Source organism: Rattus norvegicus, chromosome 20, assembly GCF_021556685.1.
Source record: "Rattus norvegicus strain SHRSP/BbbUtx chromosome 20, alternate assembly SHRSP_T2T, whole genome shotgun sequence".
Classification (NCBI taxonomy): Eukaryota; Metazoa; Chordata; class Mammalia; order Rodentia; family Muridae; genus Rattus; species Rattus norvegicus.
Window position 1 is genome coordinate 45,904,188 of NC_141553.1, and position 25,813 is coordinate 45,930,000.

The following is a 25,813-nucleotide window of genomic DNA, read 5'->3' on the forward strand; positions in this document are numbered from 1 at the left end:
ATTCAGTCACTTTATTATAGTGAATGCATAAATAAAAAGGGTACCACCTTTATCGGACATGTCATGTTCTGACCCATACCTCCCCCAACTCTCTCCTTACATAGTCACCAACCTCCAATATGGTAGGAGACTTCTCACGCTGAAGTGGAACAGTACAAACCCATGGTGGATGCTATCTTTCTGTGCACGGTGTGTCCAATACCACCTTGAAATGGAGCAGTTTTGGCTACTGCGGACACTCACAGGTTGGGGACTGAGACTTCGCCCGTGCAGTTTTACATGTGGGACTCTCTAGTGATGCAAATGTGTGAGATCTGCCACATTTCTGTAAGTGACCTCTCAGCAGCTAACTCATTGACTACACAGATGGATCACTTCCTTGGTCTGCTGTTGCTACTCTACTTGAGGTGAATCGCCATTGTGCTCCCCAGAAAAAATTGCAAAACAAATAATACTTGTGTCCCTCTATTGGAATGTGCAATATAGTTGTAAGCCCCCGGCTCTCTACATGAAGGGTGACAAAGGTACAACACTGTTGTGACAATGACGCCTCACATCACTGCACACTGCCTAGGCACCCGCACCATGACCCTCTCACTGCCTGCCAGCCTTTCCTGGTTCCCAATTCCCTGCTTAATCCTTCAGCCTCTGTTAACATGTCCAACATGTGGCCAGTGAATTGGGTTTCCTTTTTGTTTTTTTGCATACGACAGCCAAGAAAAGGGTCTTTGATTTTTAACCAAGAACCGTGGGTTTCCCTTTTATTCCTTTTAGGAATTCAGAGATACAAAAATAGACATTTTGTTTCTCAGGCTCAGGGCTACAGAAACAGACATTTTGTGTCTCAGGCACTCGTCATAAGAGTAAATATGGTTGCCACAGCGTCCAACACAGGCGAGTGATGTCAGCTCTTGCACAGTTCTCACCACTCGTTTGCTTCCTTATCAAGTCATTGCCTGTAGCCGAAAACACCAGAAGGACCACACCCTTCATTCTCAAGGCTACTGGTATCAGGTTTGGGGCAGACTTTCTCACTTCCTGTAGAAGGGAAATTAAGTTGTCTTCAGCTGATAATATTTAGAAACAAGTCAACTTCTTGTCTTCTTTTAAAAATGGAATCTGAAATCAGCGTACTAGAGCAAGCGCTCAAAATACTCATCGTCTGGTTTAAATCAGAAAAGTTAGCCTGCTCTATTGATGAGATGATATATCAGACTTTTTGTTTTTTCTTTAAAAAAACATTTCTGTATGAATCTGCATGCATGTATGTGTCTTATACCCATAGAGAGATGAAGACAGTGTTGGATCCCCGGAACTGGAGTTACAGATGGTTGTAAGCCGTGATGTGGGTGCTGTGAACCAGACCCAGGTCCCCTGTAAGAGCAAGAAGTGCTCTTAACTGCGGAGCTGTCTCTCCAGCCTTTCTTTTTGATTTTGTGAGACAGGATCTTCTAGGCTTAGATTTTTCAAAACCTACTTTAATAAGTTAAATGCTTCAACCTCCCTTCTAGCCCACCAGAGGTAGGGGGAAGAGAGGTTAATAGGAAATGGGGATCTAGTAGTAGAAATAGTACTTAGTACTACTTAGAAGTAGTTCTTTGGGGCTTCCAATTTTCATTGTCAGGATATTAGCAGCTCAGTCCAAAACACCAAACACGAATCAGTAGCAATGATTCGATCCAGAAGAAACCGTGAGGCTCTGAGACAGCGGTAAGAAGCAGCTAGAATACCACAAGGTGCATTTCTCTCTACAAACCCAAGACAAGCAAAGATCAGTGAGAACCAGCAAAGCATTGCAAGGTGAACCAACGCAAGAGCCTCGTTCACTGTCTGTGGGGTATACTTATACTCTTCCCAAACATCACACATCCTTTCAAATGCCTGCCCCAGCAAAACATCCTCTCATAAGGCACCTTCCAGAAAAACATCACAAGACAGAACTGAAGCTAAAGAAACCAGAAGTTTCCACTTTAGGATCTCATGAAACTCAGCCTGGCCTTGAGTCCTTTATGTAGCTAAGAATGACATTGAACTCATGATCATCTCGCCTCTAGCTTCCAACTGCTGGGATTACCAGCCCCATCAGTATCTTAATACAAGGCTGTTCCTACTCTATGTGTTCTGCTGCTGTGGACAAGCACTGGGGCGTCAGGAAACTAGTGCTGCTCTCAGAGCACGGTGGCTAACCACGGTCTGTAGAACAGGTAAATGGAGGACCTGGTTGCTGGGCAGTGGTGGCACAGGCCCTTAATCCCTAAATTTAGGAGGCAGAGGCGGGCAGATCTCTGTGAGTTTGAGGCCAGCCTGGTCTACAAAGCTAGTTCCAGAACCGCTAGGGCTATACATGGAAACCCTATCACGATGATGATGATGATGATGATGATGGTGGTGGTGGTGGTGGTGGTGGTGATGATGATGATGATAATGATGATGATGGTAGTGTGGTAATGGTGGTGGTGGTGGTGATGATGATGATGATGATGATGATGGCGATGACGATGACGATGACGACAACGACGATGATAAAAGAAGGTAGTTGATAAGTCAATACCAAATAGCAAACAAGAGTAGAGTCAGGTATGGCTATTTAAGGCTAAGAGGAACTGGGCCTGATGGATTACACCTTTAATTACAGCACTTGGGAGACAGAGGCAGAGGGATCTCTGTGAGTCTGAGGGCACCTGCTCCACATGGAGAGACCCTGTCTCAAAACAAAAACAAAACCAAAAAACAATAAGGAAAGGAAGGAAGGAAGGAAGGAAGGAAGGAAGGAAGGAAGGAAGGAAGGAAGATACATGGATAGGATAAATAGATAAATAAATATGGATGGATAAAATAGATAAATAAATGGATGAATTTTTAAAGACACAGAAAGGAGGTGTGGTTACTCTCAAATAGCATGTAGCAAGCTATTTGGTGGTAGAGAGAAAGAGTGGCTCTGGGGACCGACAACATCTGCTTACCACCCAAACACAGGCCAATTAGTTTATTTTTCACTGCAAACAAAGCTTACAAACAGAACCTTTTGCTAACAAAACAAGGACACCGTGAGAACTCAGGCTTGAGCTACACGGTGGTCCTGCCTGGGGCAGCTGAAGTCCTGCTTGAGGGATCCAGCAAGGTCTCCAAAAGCAGGGGCGTGCCAGGTTCTGTCCGTTCTGTCCGTTCTGGATCTTTTCCACACCTGCCTAGCAAACTCATCTACATGCATTTGATCAGTTGTGTCATCCACTGGGGTCCCCATCTTTTACTTCTCCCTCCCCTTTATGGAATCCAAAACAAAGAGGGTAAAGAATTGGTCCTGGTTGACTTTTTTGTCATCTGTGTGAATGAAATTACACTTCTTATTTTTCCGACTTACTAGCTCAGGTCTGGAGAGATCATTACCAATTTAGGGTCCCCACTTAAAATATGAACTAGTGGGCCCATGAGACCTTCCATTGGAGGGGCCTTGGGTGTTCATCTGAGAGACAAATAACATTCTCTCCACGGTAGTTGATGGCTTTGGAACCAGGGCTTCTGCAAGTTAAGACAGACAAAGCTTTGAGGTGATCGTGAATTAGGAAGCAGTCACACAGGACAGGCATTTGGAGTGTCCCTTGCTCAGTGCTTCCCATACTCAACCCCTATCCTTCAGGTGTGTGCACAGGAGCCAGCTAGGGCCTGGAATCCCATGTTTTATCTAACTTTTGATTTCATATAAAGGAAACATGGGGACTAGGACTGTAGCTTAGTGGTAATGCACTTGTCTTAGCACGCACAGAAGGACCTGAGTGCAACCCCACCACACATGAGACAGGGAATAGGGATGGAGGAAGAAAAAGAGACGAGAGACTGAAGGGAGAGGAGAAGAAAGGGGGAAGGAGGAGCAGGGAAGGAGGGGTCTTAGACCTTAGAAGAAAAGTGTTCAAGCAATCCCAAAGGTTCTCAACTTTGGTGGCTGATAAAATGGCCTTGGGAGGTTTCTTTTTAACAACCCAGGGACCGATGGAGTGAGAACAGGCTTCAGGTGTTTTAAAACTCCCGAGTGCTATCCATGCACAACCAGGAATTAGCCTGGCCACCCTAGAACATGAATTGCTAATGCTAACCACCGACTTCCAGTGGCCTCCTGTGCTTGTAATGGTGACATTCTCCCCCTTCTTGCAGAGCTGTGACAAGTGGCCATGGAGTGCCCATCTCTGGGTAACTAGGACTACCCACACTCTCGGAGCCTATGTTCACTCTACTATTGGCCAACGCGTGGGCTCTGCTCTACTAAACATAAACTTTGTAGAGACACTGACACCATTTAAAAAGGAGAAACGAGTACAGTCTTTTTTTTAGCAAGATACTTTTGGTTAAATAAAGGTAACCAGATTTATTTACCAAACTGTTCATATCTCATGAGCCAGTGTGCAAGCTCCCAGGAGGAAAGTAGTGTAGGCAACATTATCTTAATGAAGTTGGCCAAGGAAATGTTATTCGTTTATTTATTTACTTATTTATTTTTAAGGACAAACACAGAAGTCAGGCCTTGGGAAGTACTGCTCCAGGCTGTGAACATTAAGTTTTTTTTTTTCAATGACTGTATCCTCATGTTTTCAACATGGTTATCATGCATACATTTTAATCAGTTGCCCCATGCTCTTTGGCATAACAAAACTAGGACAGATGCCTTTGACTCGCATGAGACAACCAGGGGATGGCTGTGTCAGCTGAGCTGTTAGGTTAGGATGAAGCAAAGTTCCTTTTGATTTTTAAACTAAGGCATAAGGAGCTGTCAGGGCCAGGGCTCAGTTTGTAAAGTGCTTGCGTGAGGACCTGGGTTCAGATCCCAGAAGCCACACTTGAGGGCAGCAATGCTCACCTATAGTAGCAATGCTCACCTCTAGCAGCAATGCTCACCTCTAGCAGCAATGCTCACCTCTAGCAGCAATGCTCACCTATAGCAGCAATGCTCACCTATAGCAGCAATGCTCACCTATAGCAGCAATGCTCACCTATAGCAGCAATGCTCACCTATAGCAGCAATGCTCACCTATAGCAGCAATGCTCACCTATAGCAGCAATGCTCACCTATAGCAGCAATGCTCACCTATAGCAGCAATGCTCACCTATAGCAGCAATGCTCACCTATAGCAGCAATGCTCACCTATAGCAGCAATGCTCACCTATAGCAGCAATGCTCACCTATAGCAGCAATGCTCACCTATAGCAGCAATGCTCACCTATAGCAGCAATGCTCACCTATAGCAGCAATGCTCACCTATAGCAGCAATGCTCACCTATAGTAGCAATGCTCACCTATAGCAGCAATGCTCACCTATAGCAGCAATGCTCACCTATAGCAGCAATGCTCACCTATAGCAATCTCAGACCCAGGAGGCAGACGGCAGGTCCCTGGGAGCACTGGTTTGCTGATTTATGTATAAGCAGCAGCTTGGTGAGAAAACTCACCTCGAAAATCCATCTGGAGCCTATTAATAACTCTGTGACATCAAGCCTCTTATCTGATGTGATGTCGGTCTCTATCTCAGTATGAGATCTCTCTCTATTTGACTTATGCCCCATACTTTGACTTTTCGCTATTACAGTGAAAGGGGTCATCTTCCTGTTAGGCAGATTTTTAGAAAAGTTGTTGACGTGGAGATGCTGATCTTATTTCTAGACACCTCATTAAACTCTTATTGGTTCTACCAAAAACAAAAAAACAAAAAAAACCAACTGAGATAAAGATAAATTGAGGAAGGCAACTCAGGTTAGCTTCTGGTCTACACACATGTGTATGCACTCACACATACATGCTCTTAAACACACATACACACACACATGCTCTCAAACACACACACACTCACCCACACAAACACACACACATATGCACATACACACATGCTCTCGAACACACACACACATGCACACACATATGTACACATGCACACACACATGTACACACACATACACATGCACACAAACACACACATAAACACATGTACACATACATACACATGCACACAAACATACATACATGCACACACGCAGAGTAATTATAAGATTTATTTAAAATAAATCTTCCAGGGAGAAATGACAGTTTCCTGGAAGACCTTGAAGAATGAGGAGGCTCTGGATGTGCAAGGCATCAGAGGAAAGGGCGCTTAGTAGAACAGGAATGGCGTGAGCCATGATATTGGGCAGAAAGCAGTGGTGCAGTGTTGGGGAGGGGCACGGGGTGTGAGGACCAGGTGAATGGCTAGTGAGGGGAACACTGCGTTAATCCAATTGCGTGATTTTGTAAGGATTTGATGAACTAGTCACTCGTGCTCTTTAACACACACACACACACACACACACATGCACACACATACACGCTCTCGAACACACACACATCTTCTCAAACACACACACACATGCTCTCAAACACACACTCACACACACAAACACACACACATGCACATACACACATGCTCTCGAACACACACACATCTTCTCAAACACACACACACATGCTCTCAAACACACACTCACACACACAAACACACACACATGCACATACACACATGCTCTCGAACACACACACACACACACGCGCTCTCCATCCCCCCTCCGTCCTTCCCTCCCTCTGTCTCTCAGTCTTTGCGTGTGTGTGTGTGTGTGTGTGTGTGTGTGTGTGTGTGTTGATATACATGAATGTGGAGATGCACTTGAACATCTGTATGCGTGTGTGGAAGCCAGTCTTGAGTGTCATCCCTCAGGCTCTCTATCCACATTTTGTTTCCTTTTGAGACAGCGACTCTCACTGACCCAGAACTCACCAAGGCTAGGCTGCCTTGACCAGTGAGTCCAGGGATCTGCCTGTGTAGTAGACCTGCGACCACCAGTCAATGTAGTTACCTTGAACGGGAGTCCGGGCATTAAAGGACAAGGAAGAGAGTAGACTGGAGCCAAGACAAAGTTATGATCAAGGCTCAACTTCATTGCAAAGCAGCAGATTTATAAAGGCCAAAACCATAAGCCCCACCCCCAGACGTGATTGATGACGTGCCGGCAGCCAAGGTGTAGGTTTCCGTTTCTCATCAAAGGTCTCCCCTATCAGGCCTAAAGTGGAACTCCCAACTGGGCAGGGAAATTTGCTGTGATAGCAAAAATAGCTGAGGCGGCAACAGCTGCTATGCAGGTCAGGGCAGAAAATCCACGCCCCTGTCTCAGCCTCACCAGCACTGAGGCTGCAAGCCGCAAGCATGCATCCCACACCCACTTTTCCACGTGGGCTATAGAGGCTGAACTTGAGCTCTGTGCTTACAAGGCAAGTATTCATCCTTCTTCCAGGCCCACAAAGTCTTACAGGAGCTACTAATGTGCTAGCCATGTTACCTAAGGGCGAGTTTCGACGCTGAGGTCGTGGTTGAGGGGCAAAATGCTTCCTGGAGGCTACAAACTGTGAAGGGAAGGGGCAGGAGGCAGAAACGGGCAGAGAAGCACACTTAGGTGAAAACCCAATCTGACCAAGACCCCACATTTCCCACACTGTCGAACTGTCCATTCAGCGTTAGCTAAAGTAACCAGGACTTCATAGTTTCACCTCCTTTGTTCCTTCACAAGCCGAGCTGCCTCAAGTGGGAGACATTAGGCAGGAGTGCTCTCTTTACCTGAGCTATAGCGACCTACCAGCAACTCAGGAGCAAGCCGTTCCTTGAGGGAATCTAAGCTACGCCCCTCCCTCCATCTTGTGCACAAGCTGTGAACAGCTGCATGCTAACAAGACATGCAAACTTGACTTGTCTCCATTCTCACAACTTTTTAATGAGTGTTTGTTCCAACTCTGGGTGTGCCAGACTTACAGCCACAATTTGCCTACCAAGAACAAACATCATCCTTATGGCCGCCTATGTTTTTAGACGTAAGGGTGTGGCTTCAATCCACATGCAAATCACTTATTAATTGTTTTATCCCTGCTGAAATGTATCAGTTCTGCCTCCACTAGACCAGTTGTATGGAATTTTCCCCTTTCTTCCTAACACCTTGCATGTTCCTGACCCCCATGTTACCTCTTACTGCATTTTTCTAGCAACCTTTACAAAAACGACTCACGGAATTTTGGAAGTGATAGCCTCAGAAGTAATTACAACCACATCAGATGACCTTTCCTCCACTGTTAACAGCTAATCCCAGTATTCCAGATTAGCAGTGAGGTCTGTCTAATACATGTGGCCCCAAGATGTAAGCGCGCTGTTGCGAAAAAGATTAATTGAGAAAATATTCAGCGTGGGCGATCTTTCCAAACAACGACGAAACATAAAGACTTAAATATAACGTGGCTCAACAAAGGGACACCTATCATGGTTGGAGTAGCTGGGGGGGAGGGGCATTGATAAACTGCATGCTTTGTCAGGCGATGGGAGGTCAAATGGTTAGCACTTTGAAGATCGAAGAAAGACATTTGGGCAAAATGCCGATGTATCATGGAGTAGAGTCATAGCTTAGTCAAAGCTATGCAGTTAGAAGTGCTTTAAAGGTATGAGAGATGGCTTGTTGTCAAGGGCATGTACGTACTGTTTCTCCAGAGGAACCAAGTTCAAATCCCAGCAACAGGGGCTGGGGATTTAGCTCAGTGGTAGAGCGCTTACCTAGGAAGCGCAAGGCCCTGGGTTCGGTCCCCAGCTCCGGAAAAAAAAAAAAAAAAAAAGAACCAAATCCCAGCAACTATATCTGGTGGCTCACAAGGCCCCTGTAACTCTAGCTCCAGGCCAGACCCTCTGTGGGCACCTGCCCTTGTGTGCACATCCGTAACACATAATAAAAAGATATGCCTTTACAGTTAAGGCTTAGGGAAAATTTTGGAAGCAAGAAAGTCATGTAGCTGGTATAGTCCATTGCCTGATATCTTAGACTATAGGGATGTCCCAGGAAGGGAAGGGGAAGAAAGGAATGGGAAAGCAGTTTTAAAGGAAAAGTAACCGGCATCGGAGGTATGCTGGACGGTGGGAAAGAAGGGAAAGACATAAGCCTGACTCTGGGGATCTGAAAAGAACACTTGTGCAGGTCCCTGAGGGACAGTTTCAGAGCCATGGTAGAACTCTGCATGAAGTGGGAAGGCCACACAGGACACGGGCTTACCTTCATGCCCAGTCATTCATCTGCCCCACCTACCACTTTTTACCAAAAACCCAAATCCATATATATATATTTTTTAATTTCCCCTCCTCCCAGAACTGACTCCCCAGTCTGCACGGACACAAGGCTCTACAGCAGGGCTAACCTTCACTACAGTCGCTGCCTTTGTAAGAGCCACAGAATATCGTGTGTCTCTACATAATTCCTCTCCCAGACCAAGTTACTGGTCTCGACCTTGTAAGCTTGGGAGAAGTTTTTCCTTAGGAACCCCTAAGACAGCTCCTTCTTACGATTCTGATTTCCACACTAAAAATATGGTAGATGTTTCTTGAGAACTGACAGGGTGCTCCTCGGTGCTTAATTGATACTAAACGCAGACACCCAGGCTGCCTTCTGATCTGCCCCAGCTGAACACTCAGACTTCAAGGGCACAGGAGTCACCGGAAGGAACATCTTAAGATGGAGATTCTGGAGGTGGGCGTGGCCTGCGTGACAGGGCATTCGTTCGGCTGGACCAAGGCCCCGGGTTCGACTTCAGGAACCTTTTTATTTATTTATTTTTTTAAAGCAGTTCTGACTCAGACTTTGAGCCTGCATTTGTAACTCCCTTGAGGGGGATGTTGCTGGTGAAAGACTGCAGTCTTCCACAAAGGGTGCTCCACAAAGCCAGCCCCCGGGAACTGGCCTCATCAGGGAGCGCCCAACCAAGTCCCTGTGCACACCGAGTAGATGAACGAATTATTCACCGAGTGCTCAGAAAAGCCAGACAGGTAAAGGTGACAGGCTTTGGAGCAGGGAATCGCAATCGCTCAGCCTTCCCGGCAAAAGCCTATTACCAGGGACGCTAGGTTGATAATGAATTATAAGGCATAGGGAAGCCAGCCGAGCAACTGTCAGTCCGCTCGCTGTGTCTTGGAGGAGCGGGTGGAGGAGGGGCACCGATTTTGGCAAGGATGGGGACTATTTCATTATGGAGAACTCCCTAATTATGCAGTCAAGAGAATGGTGCGTGGCACATTCCAGAGCTTACACTGCTCTCATAAGGATTCCACTGTTAATTTTAAAAAGACAAGCAGCGAAGCAACTTTCTCAACTCCCACGCTGCTCACACATGGCATTTGTGTGCCAACTCGAAGCATACCGGCTGGGAAGGAAAACAGAGTCCAAAGCCAGCCCTTAAACTGAAGCTTGTCAACCACAGACCTACGGGAGAAGGGCTTTGTTTTCTCTCCCTCCTTTCAAAACAAACTTCCCTCTGCGCCATTTCAAAAATGTACACCAAAATATATGTCTGCTAACCAAAGCCGCCAGATTTAAAGGAGCATAATGTAGGGCCCTTGGAAGAGAAGGCCCTCCTTCCATGGTGGATTTCCGAGTGACTGGTCTTGTGTGCATTTACACAGTATCCAGGAAGAAAGGCTTTGGGAGACAGGCCCACACTTGTGTGCAACACGAGTGAACGAGAGAGCAAGCAGGTCAGACTCGTTCACTGTCTTCAGCAACGGCGGACATAGAACAAGATGGTCAGAGGAAGTCAGTGAAGCAAACAGAACTCAGGTAGACATTAGGGGACTTTTCTTTTCTTTCCTGGTTGTTTGAGGGACACTAACGACCAGCTATGGTCTGGTTAATTTGCCACACCCATGGCTGGAGAGGTGGCTCAGTGGCTAGTGCCCACCGTTCTTGCAGAGGACCCAGGCACAGCTCCCAACACCCACACCTCTTCCGGTCTCCTCAGACACTGCACTCCTGTGATACACACGCGTATATGCAGGCAAACACACATCAGACATGTAAATTAAAAATAAACGAATCTCCTTTTGAAATTACCATGACTTAAAAAGGGGCATGGTGGGAATCAAAGGTTTACTGTGCCTGGTTGTTGGCACATTGAGCGTCCATTTTTTTTTTACCGCCTGGTTATAACGCATGCAAACAGGATGCTTCCTCATGCCATTCATTCATTATTCATTCATTCATTCATTCATTCATTCATTCATTATCCTGACAAAAAAATTACCAAGCACGAGACATGGCATTCTAGGCATGGTGCCGAACGGCAGAAAATAATGCTAAAAATCCATTTCGTTTTACAGATGAAAGAAAAGAGATCGTGGAAAAGGGAGAGGAAGGCAAAGTGCAAGAAATAGTTCTTAGTTGGTGCACAGTCCTGAACATCCCCGCGTGTGACTGTCTACAGAAGGACCGCACACCCAATGGCTGCTGCGATTGCATGATAACCTGTCTGGTGTTTGTCCAGCTCAGGACTGCGTTCGAAAAGTCACTTTCTAAACTCTGCAGAAGAAGATCGTCTTGATGTTAGTAACATTCACACTGTCTCTGAGGAAGGCACAAGGGTGGTAAGAAATTCTGAGAACCAGACGAAAGGAGATGATCAAAGGCACTGGAGCAGGTAGTTCAAAGGAAGGGAATCGGGGTTACTTCAGTCTGGAGGGAGGGATAAGTGAACTGAGAGGCCCGGGAAAGGCAGCATGGAGAGAGAGCACAGAGCTCAGGCGACAGAGCCAAGCACAGGCTCCAGGGTGTTCCGAACTGGCCTCCAGAAAGAGGAAACATGCTTGTTCCTGCTTTCACCAACAACTTGCAGCCAGCAGAATGGTTCCAGATTTCTGGCAGTCTTTTACGACAGCTTTAGTTCAAAAATGCAAAACAGAAACTGCCCTAGATTCCTGTTCTTCCAAAACACCCCTTTTTTTTTTTTTTTTGGACCAAGAGGTTCAAAAAAAAAACTCCTCACAAGCTCATCAAGAGACCAAACATGCATGGAAGAGCTGCTATTCGCACGCTATAGAAACAGGAACAATGATGAAAGAAATGACATGGTAGGTGAGAGATGGGGCTGTCAGTGAACCCTTCATGCCACGGGAGTCGTGCACTTCACCTCTGCCCAGAGATGTGCAAGCTGTGCCTTAGTGGAAAGTAAGATTGACTCACAGGGTGAGCCCAAGGAGGAAGTAGATTGTCTCAGAGGCCTTTAACGTAAGCCTCAGAGCAGAGTCTGAATGCTACTTGTTCAGCTCATGCTTGATTTAAGATGAGCAAGCGGTTCCAGACCCAGGACATGGTCCTTTTCAAATCGCAGGTCCAAGTTGTCACACTTCATCAAGCAGCCCATGTCATATCTGCATCTTTGTGGGATTATTGTGAGATAACAGATGGGCAGAATTCTAGCTTTTTGTAACTTTGGCCTCCCCCCAGACGGTTGGACAACTCAGACACAGGGCAGGAGTTAGAGGATGTGGTGGTTTGAATATGCTTGGCCCATACAGAGTAGTACTGTTAGGAGATGTGGCCTAGTTAGAGAACGTATGTCACTGTGGGGGTGGGCTTTGGAGGTCTCCTCCTATGCTCAGGCTCCACCTATTATGGAAGAGCCCTTCCTCCTGGCTGCCTGAGGATGCTATTCTCTTCTGGTTGCCTTCAAATCAAGACGCAGAACTCCCAGCTCCTTCTTCAACACCATGTCTGCCTGCATGCCATCATGCTTACTGCTATGATGATAATGGAGTGAACCTCTGAAACTGTAAGCCAGCCCAATGAAATGTTGCCTTTATAGGAGTTGCCTTGGTCGTGGTGACTGTTCACGGCAATGGAAACCCTCACTACAATAGAGGGGACATCTAGATAGATGGTGAGTAGACAGCCAATGCATCACTGCGATGGTTGTTTCACCACCAAGAATGCTGCCACCGGGAGAGAAACCATTGGAACAGCTGTTTGCACAAGGCTGTGACCCTGCTACATAGGCCTCTTCTCTAAGGAAAGCCTATATTAATTCTTGAGCCCTAGAAATCCCTTCTGGAACAGTGTCAGAGACATAGAACTCATAGGACATCTGTATAGAAAGTAAAGGAGCCAATTCTGAATCTTAAATTGCTGGCGTTGTGAATTACATTGGTCAATCCAAGAGAGAGGGTCCCTGCAGGATATACTAAGGATTCTCAGCTGCAGGGTAGAACAGTCTCTCATGGACTGAACCCCAAACCACCACACTTATTGATTATCACACAAAAGTTATCTTTAGAGTAAAACAATTTCCTCAAACCAAGACCCAGATCTAATCTACACGTTTCTTGAAGGAGCACCTCACCCTTGCAACTCTGGTCCTTACTGTACACAGTTTGCAGTACTCAATAGTGCAAGTCCTTCCAGGGTTTCCGGGACTGTCTTGCGACTAACATCATGCAAAGGTTGTGAAGCTTCCTCAGGAAAACAGCTATATAAACCACAGCAAACAGTCAATGCTTTCTACAATGATTTCATGAGGGTCTAAGGACTTCTATAAGACAACCACTTCATTCTGATGCTTACCTAGATACAGTGACTCTACCCCCTCTGAATCACACAGTCCAGAGCTTTGCATGAAGAGCTTGCTGGTCCATGGAGAAAGTTTTCAGCCAAACAAATCCATGCGGAAGATGTGCCGAGAGAGGTTTGCATTTGTCTTCTCCTCTTGCGTCTAGCTGTACACAAACTATAATGTGTTGGGTGACCCTTAGGACCAGTCCACAGCCATCACTCCTTTGCTTCTCTGTGTCGAACCTCAACCATCTGAGCAGAACAAGGAAGAACTGACTGGAAAAGTTGTTACCATCTTAATAAACAAGTGGTTTGTGACAACTACCAAAGGGTGGGGGGAGTGTTGACCATAGGGAGTGTGGTAAATGAATCAAGCCTCACTCAGCAGGTAAAATACCTCTCTCTCCCAATGGATCCCTTAAGTTTCTTCCCATTAAATTTGTCCACATTGCTCTTGACCTCAGAGTAGTTGACAGAATCAAGACTTTTCTTTTAAAAAAATTAGTCTATCTTAGTCTATGTATGTGAGTATTTTGGCTGCATGTTTGTAAGTGTACCATGTGGGTGCAGTGCCCAGAAAGGCCGGAGAGGGTGGTAGGAGCTGGAATTACATTTGGTTGTGAGCTGCCATGCTAAAAATAAAATCCAGGTCCTCTGCAAGAACAATGAGTGTTCTTAACTGCCAAGCCATTTCTCAGCCAAATCAGGACATTTCTGAAGCCGTTCCTCCACCTTGAGTGTAATTTCATGACACTAAAGCAGAGAGCCAGGCATTTCAAGGACCACACTTTGTGCTTTCTTGTATCATTTACCTAAACTAGCACTTGACACAGATATCAGCCCAACTCTCCCCTCGACTCTGTTCTTCCTAACTCTATCACTGGTTCTGCATTTTATTTGGCCAAAATAAAGGAAGGAGCTGCCAGTGGAAACTCACCAAGTTCAAATGTAAAACCATTATTCCATAGCTTTCATTGACTTGGGTGCTCGGGTTTGTTGGAGCCTGGGAATCACCACACAAACCACTCAAACACCATCTCAGTCAAACAGGAGTGGTCTATTGAATGCCCCACCCCAAGACTGATCATCAGGGACACATTTCAGACTTGGGAGCTGAACTGTGATGTTGAGTCGAGGTCCTATAGGACTTTTTAAGCCTGTGATCTACAAACATCTGTGCCAAGTTATTTCACCAATCAGGATTTAGGGATAGTGTTCCTTAGGAACATGTCTTTGCTGTATTTATCCTACTCTTATTGACTGGGGTCTTCAACTGTGGTGGGAGACTTGCCTTGTCTAATATTCATGTTTTAACTTGCCAACCAGGGCATCTTACCCATGTACGTGTCTCCTTTTGCCAAGTAGGATGTCAGTTCCCAGGGAGGTCTTGGGAACTTAAACTTTACTTAACCCTTACTCAAAATGGAAGTCTTATTCCAAATAGTTTCTTATATTGGTGCAGGTGTCTCTCTTATGTTCGGGTCTATCCCAGGGGCAGCGTACAAAAGCAAAAATCATAAAAGATTATACACAGGTGTAGGAAGTGCTGTTGGGTGGTTGGTTCCGGTCCAAGCTTATTGTGGGTAACTCTATAAAGCAGTTCTACTGACTTCTATTGGGATTGGTTTCCAAGGGCACAGAACATAACAGAATATGTAATCAGCCTGGGCATGAGAAAGCTTCTCAGTAACAGCAGTAACACACAGGGGAAAGTTTCCTTGTGACATTAGTAAACAAAAGCTCCAAAACAAAAAAACAAAAACAAAAACTTAAGGGAAAACTTAAGGGAAATTTCAGCTCACAATTCCAGGTTGCAGTCTCATCACTGTGGGGAAGTCAAGGCAGCAGGAACGTAAAGCAGTGAATCATATTGTATCTACAGTCAAGAGCTGAGAGGAACGGATTAATTCATGGATGTCTGGGCTCAGCTCCCTTTCTCTACTTACACAATTCAGGATCCTTTTGAATAGGGAATGGCGCCACCTTTAGTGGACAAGTCTTCTCACCTCGATTAATGTAATTGTGATAATCCCCAAGGCATGCTCACAGGCTGTAATGGCTATTCCTGGTTGTCAACTTGACTATATCTGGAATGAACTACAATCCAGAATCAGAAGGCTCACCTGTGATCCTGATCTTGAGGTTGGGAGACAGAAGTTTCTGACTTGCATCTTGGCATGGAGATCTTGAGGCATAGTGGCTGTGAATCCCAGGAGAGTAAGGCAAGGAGCTCTCTGAGTTCAAGGTCATCTGGGACAAAGCAAATCCTGAACATACTCTTAGGTATCAAATATCTTGATTCAAAACGAGAGGCCATTTTGAATTGATACTTTTTTTTTTTTAAATGAATGTACTTAGAGGATCTGTTCATCTCTACAGTCCTGATAGACTCCAGCTCACATCTAACTTCTAAACAGCAGGGGCAAAACTTCTCATACTCAGGAGGGCAATTATAGAATGTTATCATGTGTAATCGTTTATCAGGATAGACTTCAGTACAATCAACTGCTTTTGCAAGCCTTTGGCTGTGAGCGCCAGAGCACAACAGGATGTGGTTAGGCAGTTGAAGTTCAGAGATCTGAAGAGCCCTATTGGGCAAGATAGAACAAGATATCTGAAAATCCCCACTTACAATATGCAGGTTTTGCTGACAATGTTAGGAAATTCAATTTCATTAAAAATATATTTAGTTAGTGCCTACCGTGTACAAAATATCGTGCTTCATGCATAAGGGCCAGCAGCTGCTTGCAGTGAGGGTGCAATGCTGTACAGGCTCAGACTGAAATAAACCCAATCTAAGCTCCACTCTGCAAGGACTGTGGTTTTCCCACTCTGACCATGGAATAGATTCGAATTATTAGCCAGGGTTCACTCCTGTCGTGCCGCCTGAAGCAGTAGTCAGGAGGGTTCTCAAACAAAGCATTTGCTTGGAGAAGACTGAACCGAATGATAAACCAGAAAGGGCAATGTGTCCATTGGCACACAGCTCCCATAGATGTCTCTAAGCACACACATCTAAAAGATCTTGGTTCTCAGGAACGATTCTACCTCCTTGTCATTTGGCACTAGTGGAAACCAGTGTGAAGACGCGGTCTGAGTTCAGAGACTGGGGATTGGCACTATCCCCCATGGTGCTAGTTGCAGCTCTTTTTTCTCTCTGGGCTGAGAGGCTGCATCTCAGTCTCTCTGAATATTTCGGCAGTAAGAGCAGCTGTGGGTGCATTTCCTGCACAAGTGCCCCGAGCTACCTGTGCTTTTAGTAAAAAGATGGGAGGAAAGAAGGTGACCAAAGAAGCCACTTCCCACACCCCGTGCTTGAGATAAAGGCAGATCCTGCTTTGAGCAGAATTGGCCTCTATGTGCTCCCATGTAAACTATCCAATGTCCTGTGGCATATTTCCTAGTCCTTGATGCTAGCCCTGGCACAGTCAAGCTGGGCAGAAGCAGACGATCATTCGGTGGGAAATCACCACAGAAGAGACCTGGTAGAGTAGCCATCCTGGCTTTACTTCCCTCTACTTCTTCAGGTCTCTTTGTGTAATAGACACCTGGCCTAGGTGACACAGCCATGTGTGAGTGTCCTCAGTACTGCTTAAGATGTGAAACTAGAATCTGGTCTTCCCTTGAACTGTAAATTAGTGCTCATCGATATCAAAAGATGGTTCTGGCTGACAAGATAGCCCGGCCAAGTAAAATCACTTGCGCAAGTGTGAGGATTTCAAATCCTCAGAACTCCTGTAAAAAGCTGTGTGTGGCTACATGCCTGTAGCCCCAGTGCTAGGAGGGGACAGATAAAGGAGGCTCACTGAGGCTTGGTGGCTGCCAGCCTAGCACCGGGATCAGTGACAGATCTTGTGTCAAAGGAATAAAGCAGAAGAAGGTGACTAGGGAGGCAGCTGACATCCTCCTCTGGGTTGGGAGAGAACACACAAAACTTTTACAAGTTGGTTATCTGTCACTACGTGTCCTTGTATGTGTCTCCTCTTGGGCTTCCAAGGCTCACTCCAGGTTGCAGGCCTGTGTCTGTCATGCTCTGATGGGATCACCCACGTACTACAAGGCTGAGCTTTCAGAGCCACACGTCTGACACAGTCACAGGTTACTCCTGCAACCAGCACACTTTAGGAGGACTCAGCCATCACCATTGATTACGTAAAATGCAAAAATAGCCCACTAAGTTTCCAGTTCATCTCAGGATGAGGGGCGTACATGCTCCTCAATAATTTACCCCATAACACTCCAATGTGAATCTTAAATTCCCAAAGGAAAACCATCAAGCTGTTGGAAATTCAATGGAATTATCCACAAAAACAGTGAAACTTCTGCTCAGTTCTTCTCTATAGTCTTTCATGGAGGCAAAAAGAACAGTGGATCTTCTATATCACACAATGGTGATGTGTACAACTATTATAGCTGTCTTTGGATCTTATTGCAGTGAAGAGACACCATGACCAAGGCAATTCTTATAAAGGAAAACATTTAATTGGGTCTAGCGTACAGCTCAAAGGTTTGGTCCATTATCATCATGGCAGGAAACATGGCGGCCTTCAGGCAGACATGGCACTTGAGAAGGAACTGAGAGTTTTGCATGTTGATCTGAAGGCAGCAGAAAAAGACTGCAAGCCACACTGGGCATAGTTTGAGTAGATGAGACTTTAAAGCCTGCCTCCACAGTGACACACTTCCTCCAACTACGCCACACCTCCTAATAGTGCCACTCACTATGAGCCAAGCTTTCAAATATGTGTCTCAGGGACCATTCCTGTTCAAACTACTACAATATCAAGACTAAACACCTACTCTGAGCATGCTCAGGACAGAACTCTGTGTGCTGCCCACAGGGCAGAGCCAGGTTTAAGTCACGTCTCTGGCACTTAGACTCTGTTATGGTAAATACAGTGGGTGTCTGTAAATGTGGAATTGCAGTCAGCCAAATTTCACATATTGAGGACTTAATCCATAGCACCTCAAAATCTAGGACCATTCCATGTGTCCCTCGTTAAGACAAGGTGTCATACTTGAGTAGGGTGGGTCCCCAACCAATATGACTTGGGTGGAGAAGGGTGGATTTGACATAGAACTTTAAATAAGAGAAGATTTCCCGTGAAGACTACAGTTATGCTGGATTGATCCCAGGAACCTGGAGACAATATCTTTGTAGGATCTTCAGAGGGATTGTGACAGCCTCAATTCAGGTCTCTGGTCTTCAGTACTATAAGACAAGACAATTTTGGTGTTTAGGCCACTTTATCTGTATAAGTTTCTAACGAAAACTAAAGACATGACCTTTGGCAAAGTTATTATGGAGTAAATAAGTATTCTACCTTACGGAATTGTAATAAGGACTCTACTGGTTAATATTCATGCAGCATGAATGGTGACTTGCGCAAAATTTAGTCTACATGGTTAAAAATCCTTGTGGCACTGACAGGAGATGTCATAAATCCTGGTATAGGTCCTCATTTGAAGATCACAATTTATCTTCCCTGTAGAACAGGACACCTGAGGTCAATGAGAGTGACAAGTGTGGGGCCACTATGACATTTACTAGACACTTAGACGCTAATGGAGCAAGTTCTCCATGTGCCACATAGAGCAAAGGATCTTGCATGGCCAGGTGGGACCAGGTGGAACCAGGTGAGACTGGGTGGAACCGGGTAGGACTGGGTCGGACTGGGTGGGATCAGGTAGGACCACAGGGAAAATGTTACATGCATTTTTTTTCCCCTAAAGTGAAACCTTGAAAATCCTTTAAAAAAAAAACCTTAAAAAAAGTGAAACCTTAAAAAAATCCTAAGTTTTTATCAATTCTGGTTTTCCTATGATTTTAATTAATTAACTAATTAATTAATATTTGTGAAACTATCAGGAAACTCATATTAGCAGGAGAATTTCAATAGAACTAAAATCCATGTAAATGAAAGAATTGAACATCTCAGGGAAAAATGTCTGAAGCCAGAGAAAATTCAAGAATTTTCATTCTTTTTTCCCCAGAGGATCCTCTACTTAACCCCCTCTTAACCATGACTAAGGCAAGTTATAAAATAAAACATTTAATTGGATTGGCACTCTCAGAGGGTTAGGTAGAGACCATGATAGTGATGTGTGGTGCTAGGAAGTGACAGCATGGTGGCAGGAAGAGTTGAGAGCTCACACCTAAAATCTCCTAGCAGGAGGCAGAGCACACTGGGAATGGCATAGGATTTTGAAACCCTAGACCCCACCCCCAGGGACACAGCTTCTCCAACGGCCACACCTCCTAATCCTTGCCAAATGGTTCCACTAACTAGGTGTCAAGTATTCAAACAGAGGAGTTGACAAGGGGTTATTCTCATTCAAACCACCACATTAGGCTAGCCTCACATTCTCCATAATCCTCCTGTCTCAGCCTCAAGACCTTGGTTACAGGTATGAGTCACCAGCAACAACATGTGTGACTCTTAATTAAAAGTTATATATGAGATGCACAGGTCTCTGGTGAAAGTGGTATGAATTTCTCTACCCTCCTTAGCCTAAAACGCCACTAGGATGTGCATTCTGACAGTCATTACACACGGATTTGTCTTGAGCAGTTGCTCTATGCTGGGTACTGCTTCAGGTGTTGGGAATATGATCCTAGATCAAAATAGTGAAAATCCACATCCTCACGGAAGTCTCAGAGAACGGGGTCCAACACAATAAATAAGTAAAAGCCATAGTTATAAATACGAGTAAGAAAACCAAAGCAGGAGTACATCAGGAGGTGAGAGAACAGATTGAAGGTACAGGCTTGAGATAAGTTGGCCAGGGAAATCTCACGGAGAAGTTAACATTTAAAAAGAATAGTTGACAGAGGTGAGGGAACAAGATGTCTGTCTGAGAGAATAACAAGTACGGAGCCCGAAAACAAGAGTCTCCTTAGAGTATTCAGAACAGGAAAGCAGCCAGGGTGACTAAGAGGAATGACAGATATTGCAGAAAAGGAGATAAAGTGTGGAGCAACAGGGGCCCAGCCTCAAAGAGGTCTGAAGTCATCACAAAAACTTCAGATTTTGCATTGGGTGAGAAAGGGGCCACGGGGTAGATCCTGTGGTCTGTAAGAGGGGAGGATGCAGAGAGGAGTCGGGAGGCTGATTTGGTAACTTAAAATGAGAAGTGACAGTGACTCAGCCAGGCACAGTGGCAGAGGGGTGTGGGAACAGGGTCCAGGGTGGGGAGCGAGAGGTGATGGAATCATGTGATGAATCCCAGGAATCAGACTCCAGGGACTAGCATCAGGGTGCAGACCTGAATTTATTGCAAAGTGCATATGCTTATCTATAGTATTTGAGCCAACCCCAAGTCCCTAAATCCTCAGCAAATCGTATCTAGTCATAAGGTCACCATGCTCTAATGAAAGCCTTGCCTGATGAGGTTTCTCAGAAGGAGGTGGTGGGAACATTGTCACCTGTTCCAGGGAAGTGGCCACCACCCTGGCCTCGGTTCTATTTTGCTGTCTTATCTGAGTTCTTATCAGGTTGAGGGTTACCCACATCCCTAGATTTGTGACTAGATCACTTCAACCCCTCTCTTTCTCCAGAATCACATCACCACATTGCCCTTTCTTCTTCTGCACTTTCTCCTGTCCTTCCCCTTTTGTAAGGACGCATGTGATTGCTTTTATGATCCATTTAGGCAAAACAGGATCATCTCTAACTCAAGACCCTTAAGACAAAACATACTCAAAGTCATGGCTGTTTAAAGGTACATGCAAGTCGAAGGGGCTCGAATATAGGTGTCTTTAGACAGCCTGCTGCAGGTGTCTAAGTAGAAATGTTAACTCGGGGGGTTGGGGATTTAGCTCAGTGGTAGAGCGCTTGCCTAGCAAGCGCAAGGCCCTGGGTTCGGTCCCCAGCTCCGAAAAAAAAAGAAAAAAAAGAAAAAAGAAAAAAGAAAAAAAAAAAAAGAAATGTTAACTCGGGGCCATGGTCTAGATGAGTCTAGACTTCAGAGTAGTCAGAGATAGGTGCGTGAATCTGCATGCCATAGTACTTGGGTGTTAAGTAATGAATGCCATTTAAGTCTGGAGCAGGCGGGAAGTGAGTACAGACAAAGATGTCCAATATGGAAGCCTCTCAAACAATTAAAAAGAGAAGTACCAGGGTTGGGGATTTAGCTCAGTGGTAGAGCACTTGCCTAGCAAGCAAAAGGCCCTGGGTTCAGTCCCCAGCTCCGAAAAAAAGAAAAAAAAGAAAAAAGAAAAAAAAAAAGAGAGAAGTACCAGTTGGTCCACCTATATATCCGAGGATCACAAAGAGATGTCATTTCCATATTCATTGCCATACTGTTCACAACAGACAAGACATGGAAATGACTTAAATGTTGTTAAATAAAGTTGATAGAGTCCACTGTACTGAGCGTTAACAGACCAGGCTAAAAGGAAAACTAGTCACTCACTCAAGCTCCATAGCACCACGCCTACACCAAGTCATCTTGTTGAACTTCCAAGAGCTTTTCATGGTGTGTTGTCTTCTACTGGGAAGAGTTCCTTTTCCTGCCTTGACTTCCAAGACCAGCTTTAGCTGGTCTTGCTGAATTCTAGGAGCCAGAAAGAGAGAAATGGAGGTAAGGCTTTTTTTCTCCTTGACTCTTTTTCCTAAAGTCTATCTTGTGAGTCCTTTTAACAAACTCCCAATAAAAGACTAGTCCTTGAAATTGAACCTCTCCTTTGTGATGGAAGCTGCCTATAATCCAATGCAAGAAAGGATGCCTTGGCTCTTAGGTAGCTGTTACACAGCCCTCTTCCAAATGCTATGAGGTTCTGAGTTGGTGAGAGCATGTTTATATACTGACGTTGGAGTTACAGAGCTAATTATCTTCAAACTAGGAAAGTTTCCAACTCTCCCAGAGAAGTTTATTTATGCCTTGTATAACTCGGGGCAATGACTACAGTCTCTGATTTTAATTCCAGGTTTGAGAAATTGTGAGGCACTGTTTCATTGCTAATGGCAGGAGGCATACTGAATTAGCCACAGATTGTATGGAGTCTGCTAAAGAAAAACCACAAGGCTCTTGCTTAGGCTGCGAGAGGAAAGGGTTAATGCACTTCCCTTTCTGGAAGGGTGACACTTGAGAGGTCCCCAGGACAATTTTCGATCAAAACTGGAGGTAAGCACCAGCTATCTCAAACTGAATGTTTGTCAGGTGACAAGTATTGACCCATGTGCTATGCACATGTTCACTGCCATTTAATCTTCTTAAAGGTTCTGTGCAGCAGTGGCATCTCCCTCTCTCATTTTGTAAGCAGCTGAATGAGTCTCAGTGAGATCACATGGTAGCCAGTCTTCTCCTTGGAAGCCGAAGGTGGATACACAGCCACCACATTTGTATGAGAAAGGGATCTGCAGCTCAAGCAGAGAACTAGACTCAAGACCCCGGGAAGAGCCTGATGTCTAGATGGCACCCTGATTCATTGCCCCACATCTGACCTCACCAGTGCCTTTAAAAGTCTCCATTAAAGGAGATGAAGATGACTCATTAGTGAAGAGTACTGGCTGTTCTTGCAGTAGACCATGAGTTCAATCCCCAGTACCCACACTGGGCTACTGACAATTGCTTGTAAGTCCAGCTTCATGCGACTGACAGACATGTGTCTCACATAATGACAAATCAACACACACACACACACACACACACACACACACACACATGCATGCACATGCACACACACACATAAAATATTTTAAAACATGATTAAAATAACATTTACTTAAAAGAATCCTTCATTAAGAAAATGAAATATTCTACTTGTAAATTCAGAAAGAATCACAGAAAAGAATGAGTATAGGAGAAAGGGTTGATCCTTGTTTAAAAATAAGCTTTATAAACATAGAGACATTTGTTTTTGATCAAGGCAGTTCACTGAGCACACAGATAGAAGCTGCTTTTTACCACACAGCCGGAATAGCATGTGTGGTGGTTTGAAGATGCTTGGCCCATGAGAAGTGGCACTATTAGGAGGCGTGGCCTTTTTGGAGGACATGTGGCCTTGTTAGAGGAACTGTGTCACTGTGGAGGTGGGGCTTTTAGGTCTCATATATGCACAACTCTGGCCAGTGTGATCCGGACCTCTTCCTGACTGCCTACAGAAGAAAGACACTTCCAGGCTGCCTTCCGATTAAGATATAGAACTCTTCGCTCCTTTTCCAGCACCATAGATGCCTGATGACAATGGGCTGAACCTCTGAAACTGTAAGTCAGCCCCTATTAGATGTTGTCCTTTATAAGAGTTGCTTTGGTCATGGTGTCTCTTCCCACCACTGGAAACCCTAACTAAGACAGCATGTAAAGATAAAAACAGTAGAACTGAGGCTCAATGGTAGGGTACTTGCTTTGTGTGCCTGAACTCCTGGGTTTAATTCCCCAGTGCTGAAAAAAGAAGAGAAGAGTCAAAGGCAAGCAAAATATGATTTCGATCTCCCCAGCTATCCTAGTCAATGTTTTCATTGTTGTGAAGAGACTTCATGACCATGGCAACTCTTATGAAGGAGAACATTTAATTGGGGCTGAGTTACAGTTCAAAGATTTAGTCCATTTTCATCATGGCCGGAAGCATGGCAGCATACAGACAGACGTGGTGCTGGAGAGATATCTGAGAGTTCTACATCTGGATTCATGGACAATGGGAAAGAGACACACACTAGGGTGGCTTGAGCATTTGAAATCTCAAAGCCCCTAATGACACACTTCCTCTAACAAGACCACACCTCCTCTCCTAATCACTGTCAAATAGCACAATTTCCTAATGACCAAGCATTTAAATATATGAACTTACAGGGAGCCATCCTTATATTCAAACTACTGTATTCCACTCCCTGGCCCCACAGGCTTGTAGCCATGTCATAATGCAAAAATGTATTCAGTCCAACTTCAAAAGTCCCCATTGTCTGTAACAGCCTCAAAATTTTAAACGTCCACCATTCAAAGACTCTTCGGAGACTCGTGGCAATCTCTGTAACCCCTTGTAAAATCAAAGTATCAAAAAGCAGATCACAGACTTCCAATATACAATGCCACCGGATATGCACAGCCATTCCAAGAGGGAGGTATAGTGAGAATCTTGGTTTCTTTAAAAACCCGATTATGTTATGTGCTATGTGATTATGGTTTTGTTTTGATCACAGGTGTGGGATATGGAATTACTTCAGATTGTCCACAGCCGCTCACTATGATTTGTGCTCTAGGAGGGGGAGTGATTTTTGCCAGCTGTAGTTAGTTTATGCTCAGAATTCTGGGGACTCTTGAGATGGTACACATGTGAGAGCCCCAAGAGGGCCTATAGCAGCGGCTGCTCCTGCTGCTGCTGCTGCAATGGTTCCTGCTGTTGTCACTGCTGTTTGCTGCTTTGGCTATTGCTGGATTGGATTGCTGGGTTGCTGTATTGCTAGCTGGAGATATCCTGACGATGGGGATTAAAAATGCCTCTAGGAACTCTAGGCTCCTAACCAGCAAGAAGTAGTCTAAAGAGATCTGAATCCCCTTTCCCCTCTAATCTTCTTCACCAAAAAGAACAGCCACAGGGAGGAAAGTAAACAAAGTGAGAAAATAATGGACTAAAGAAGGCTGAAAACCATCTGGGCAAACTCCAAATTCTGCATCTCCATGTCTGATGTCAAAGTACTCTTCAGATCGCCAAATGCTTTCAGCTTTGTTGACTGCGAAATACTTCTCTCACTTGGGCTGGCTTCACTCCCTGTTAGCAGCTCTCCTTGGCAGGTATCCCACCACTATGGTATCTCCAACTTCTTGGGGTCTCCAAGGCTTCACTTTCACAGTGTCACACAATGGCTTCTCTGGGTCTCTATACAGGTATACTCCTGATATAAGTCTGGCCTCAGGAACTTTCCTTAGTCTCAGAGCAAGATTTCACAACTCCTTTCTTGTATCCTTGACTCTAAATATAGAACCACATGGCCCAAGCTGCCAAGTTCTGCTGCTTATTGGGGCTAGAACTTGGTCTCCTCATTCAATAATGTCTGTATCAGCTCTCTGTTTTTGATGGCTTCCTTCACTGTTTAAACTGGCTGTTCTGAAACTTGTTCTGTAGACCAGGTTAGCCTTGAACCCCAAAATCCTCCTGCTTCCTTCTCCTCCTCCTGAGTGCTGGGATTAAAGGTGTACCCACCTTAAGCTTTTATTTAATCCCTTTTTATAAATTGAAACCTTAGGTGGGTAGGGGTCTTGCCCTGAGGTCACCACTCTCTTTATTCCATTTAGAATCAGATTTTGCTTTAATCTGTTTATCTCCTTGAACATAGGACTTAGTGCCATTCCATCTCCTGGTGCCTCTTTTTTTCCTTTAAACTGCACATTTTGTATTTTTCCATGCTTTTTTTTTTTTCATTATAGATCTGCCTAAGACTGGTCACTAATAAATACAATACAG

The 25,813-nt window shown here is 44.9% G+C and overlaps 2 long non-coding RNA genes across 2 annotated transcripts in view; both read right to left on the bottom strand.

The window, feature by feature from the left end:
* Positions 1-732: 732 nt before the first annotated feature.
* Positions 733-15,946, bottom strand: LOC147998717 (uncharacterized). The gene is made up of 3 exons (XR_015645888.1): positions 15,534-15,946; positions 13,423-13,662; positions 733-2,353 (listed from the first exon to the last, which is right to left on the bottom strand). It is a non-coding gene; the product is annotated as an uncharacterized LOC147998717 (long non-coding RNA).
* Positions 15,947-17,873: 1,927 nt separating this feature from the next.
* The window catches only part of LOC108349081 (uncharacterized), a 70,511-nt gene continuing 62,571 nt past the window's right edge, over positions 17,874-25,813 (bottom strand). Inside the window, exon 3 of the long non-coding RNA XR_015645891.1 lies at positions 17,874-18,622. This is a non-coding gene — a long non-coding RNA (uncharacterized LOC108349081). The remainder of the gene's footprint in view (positions 18,623-25,813) is intronic.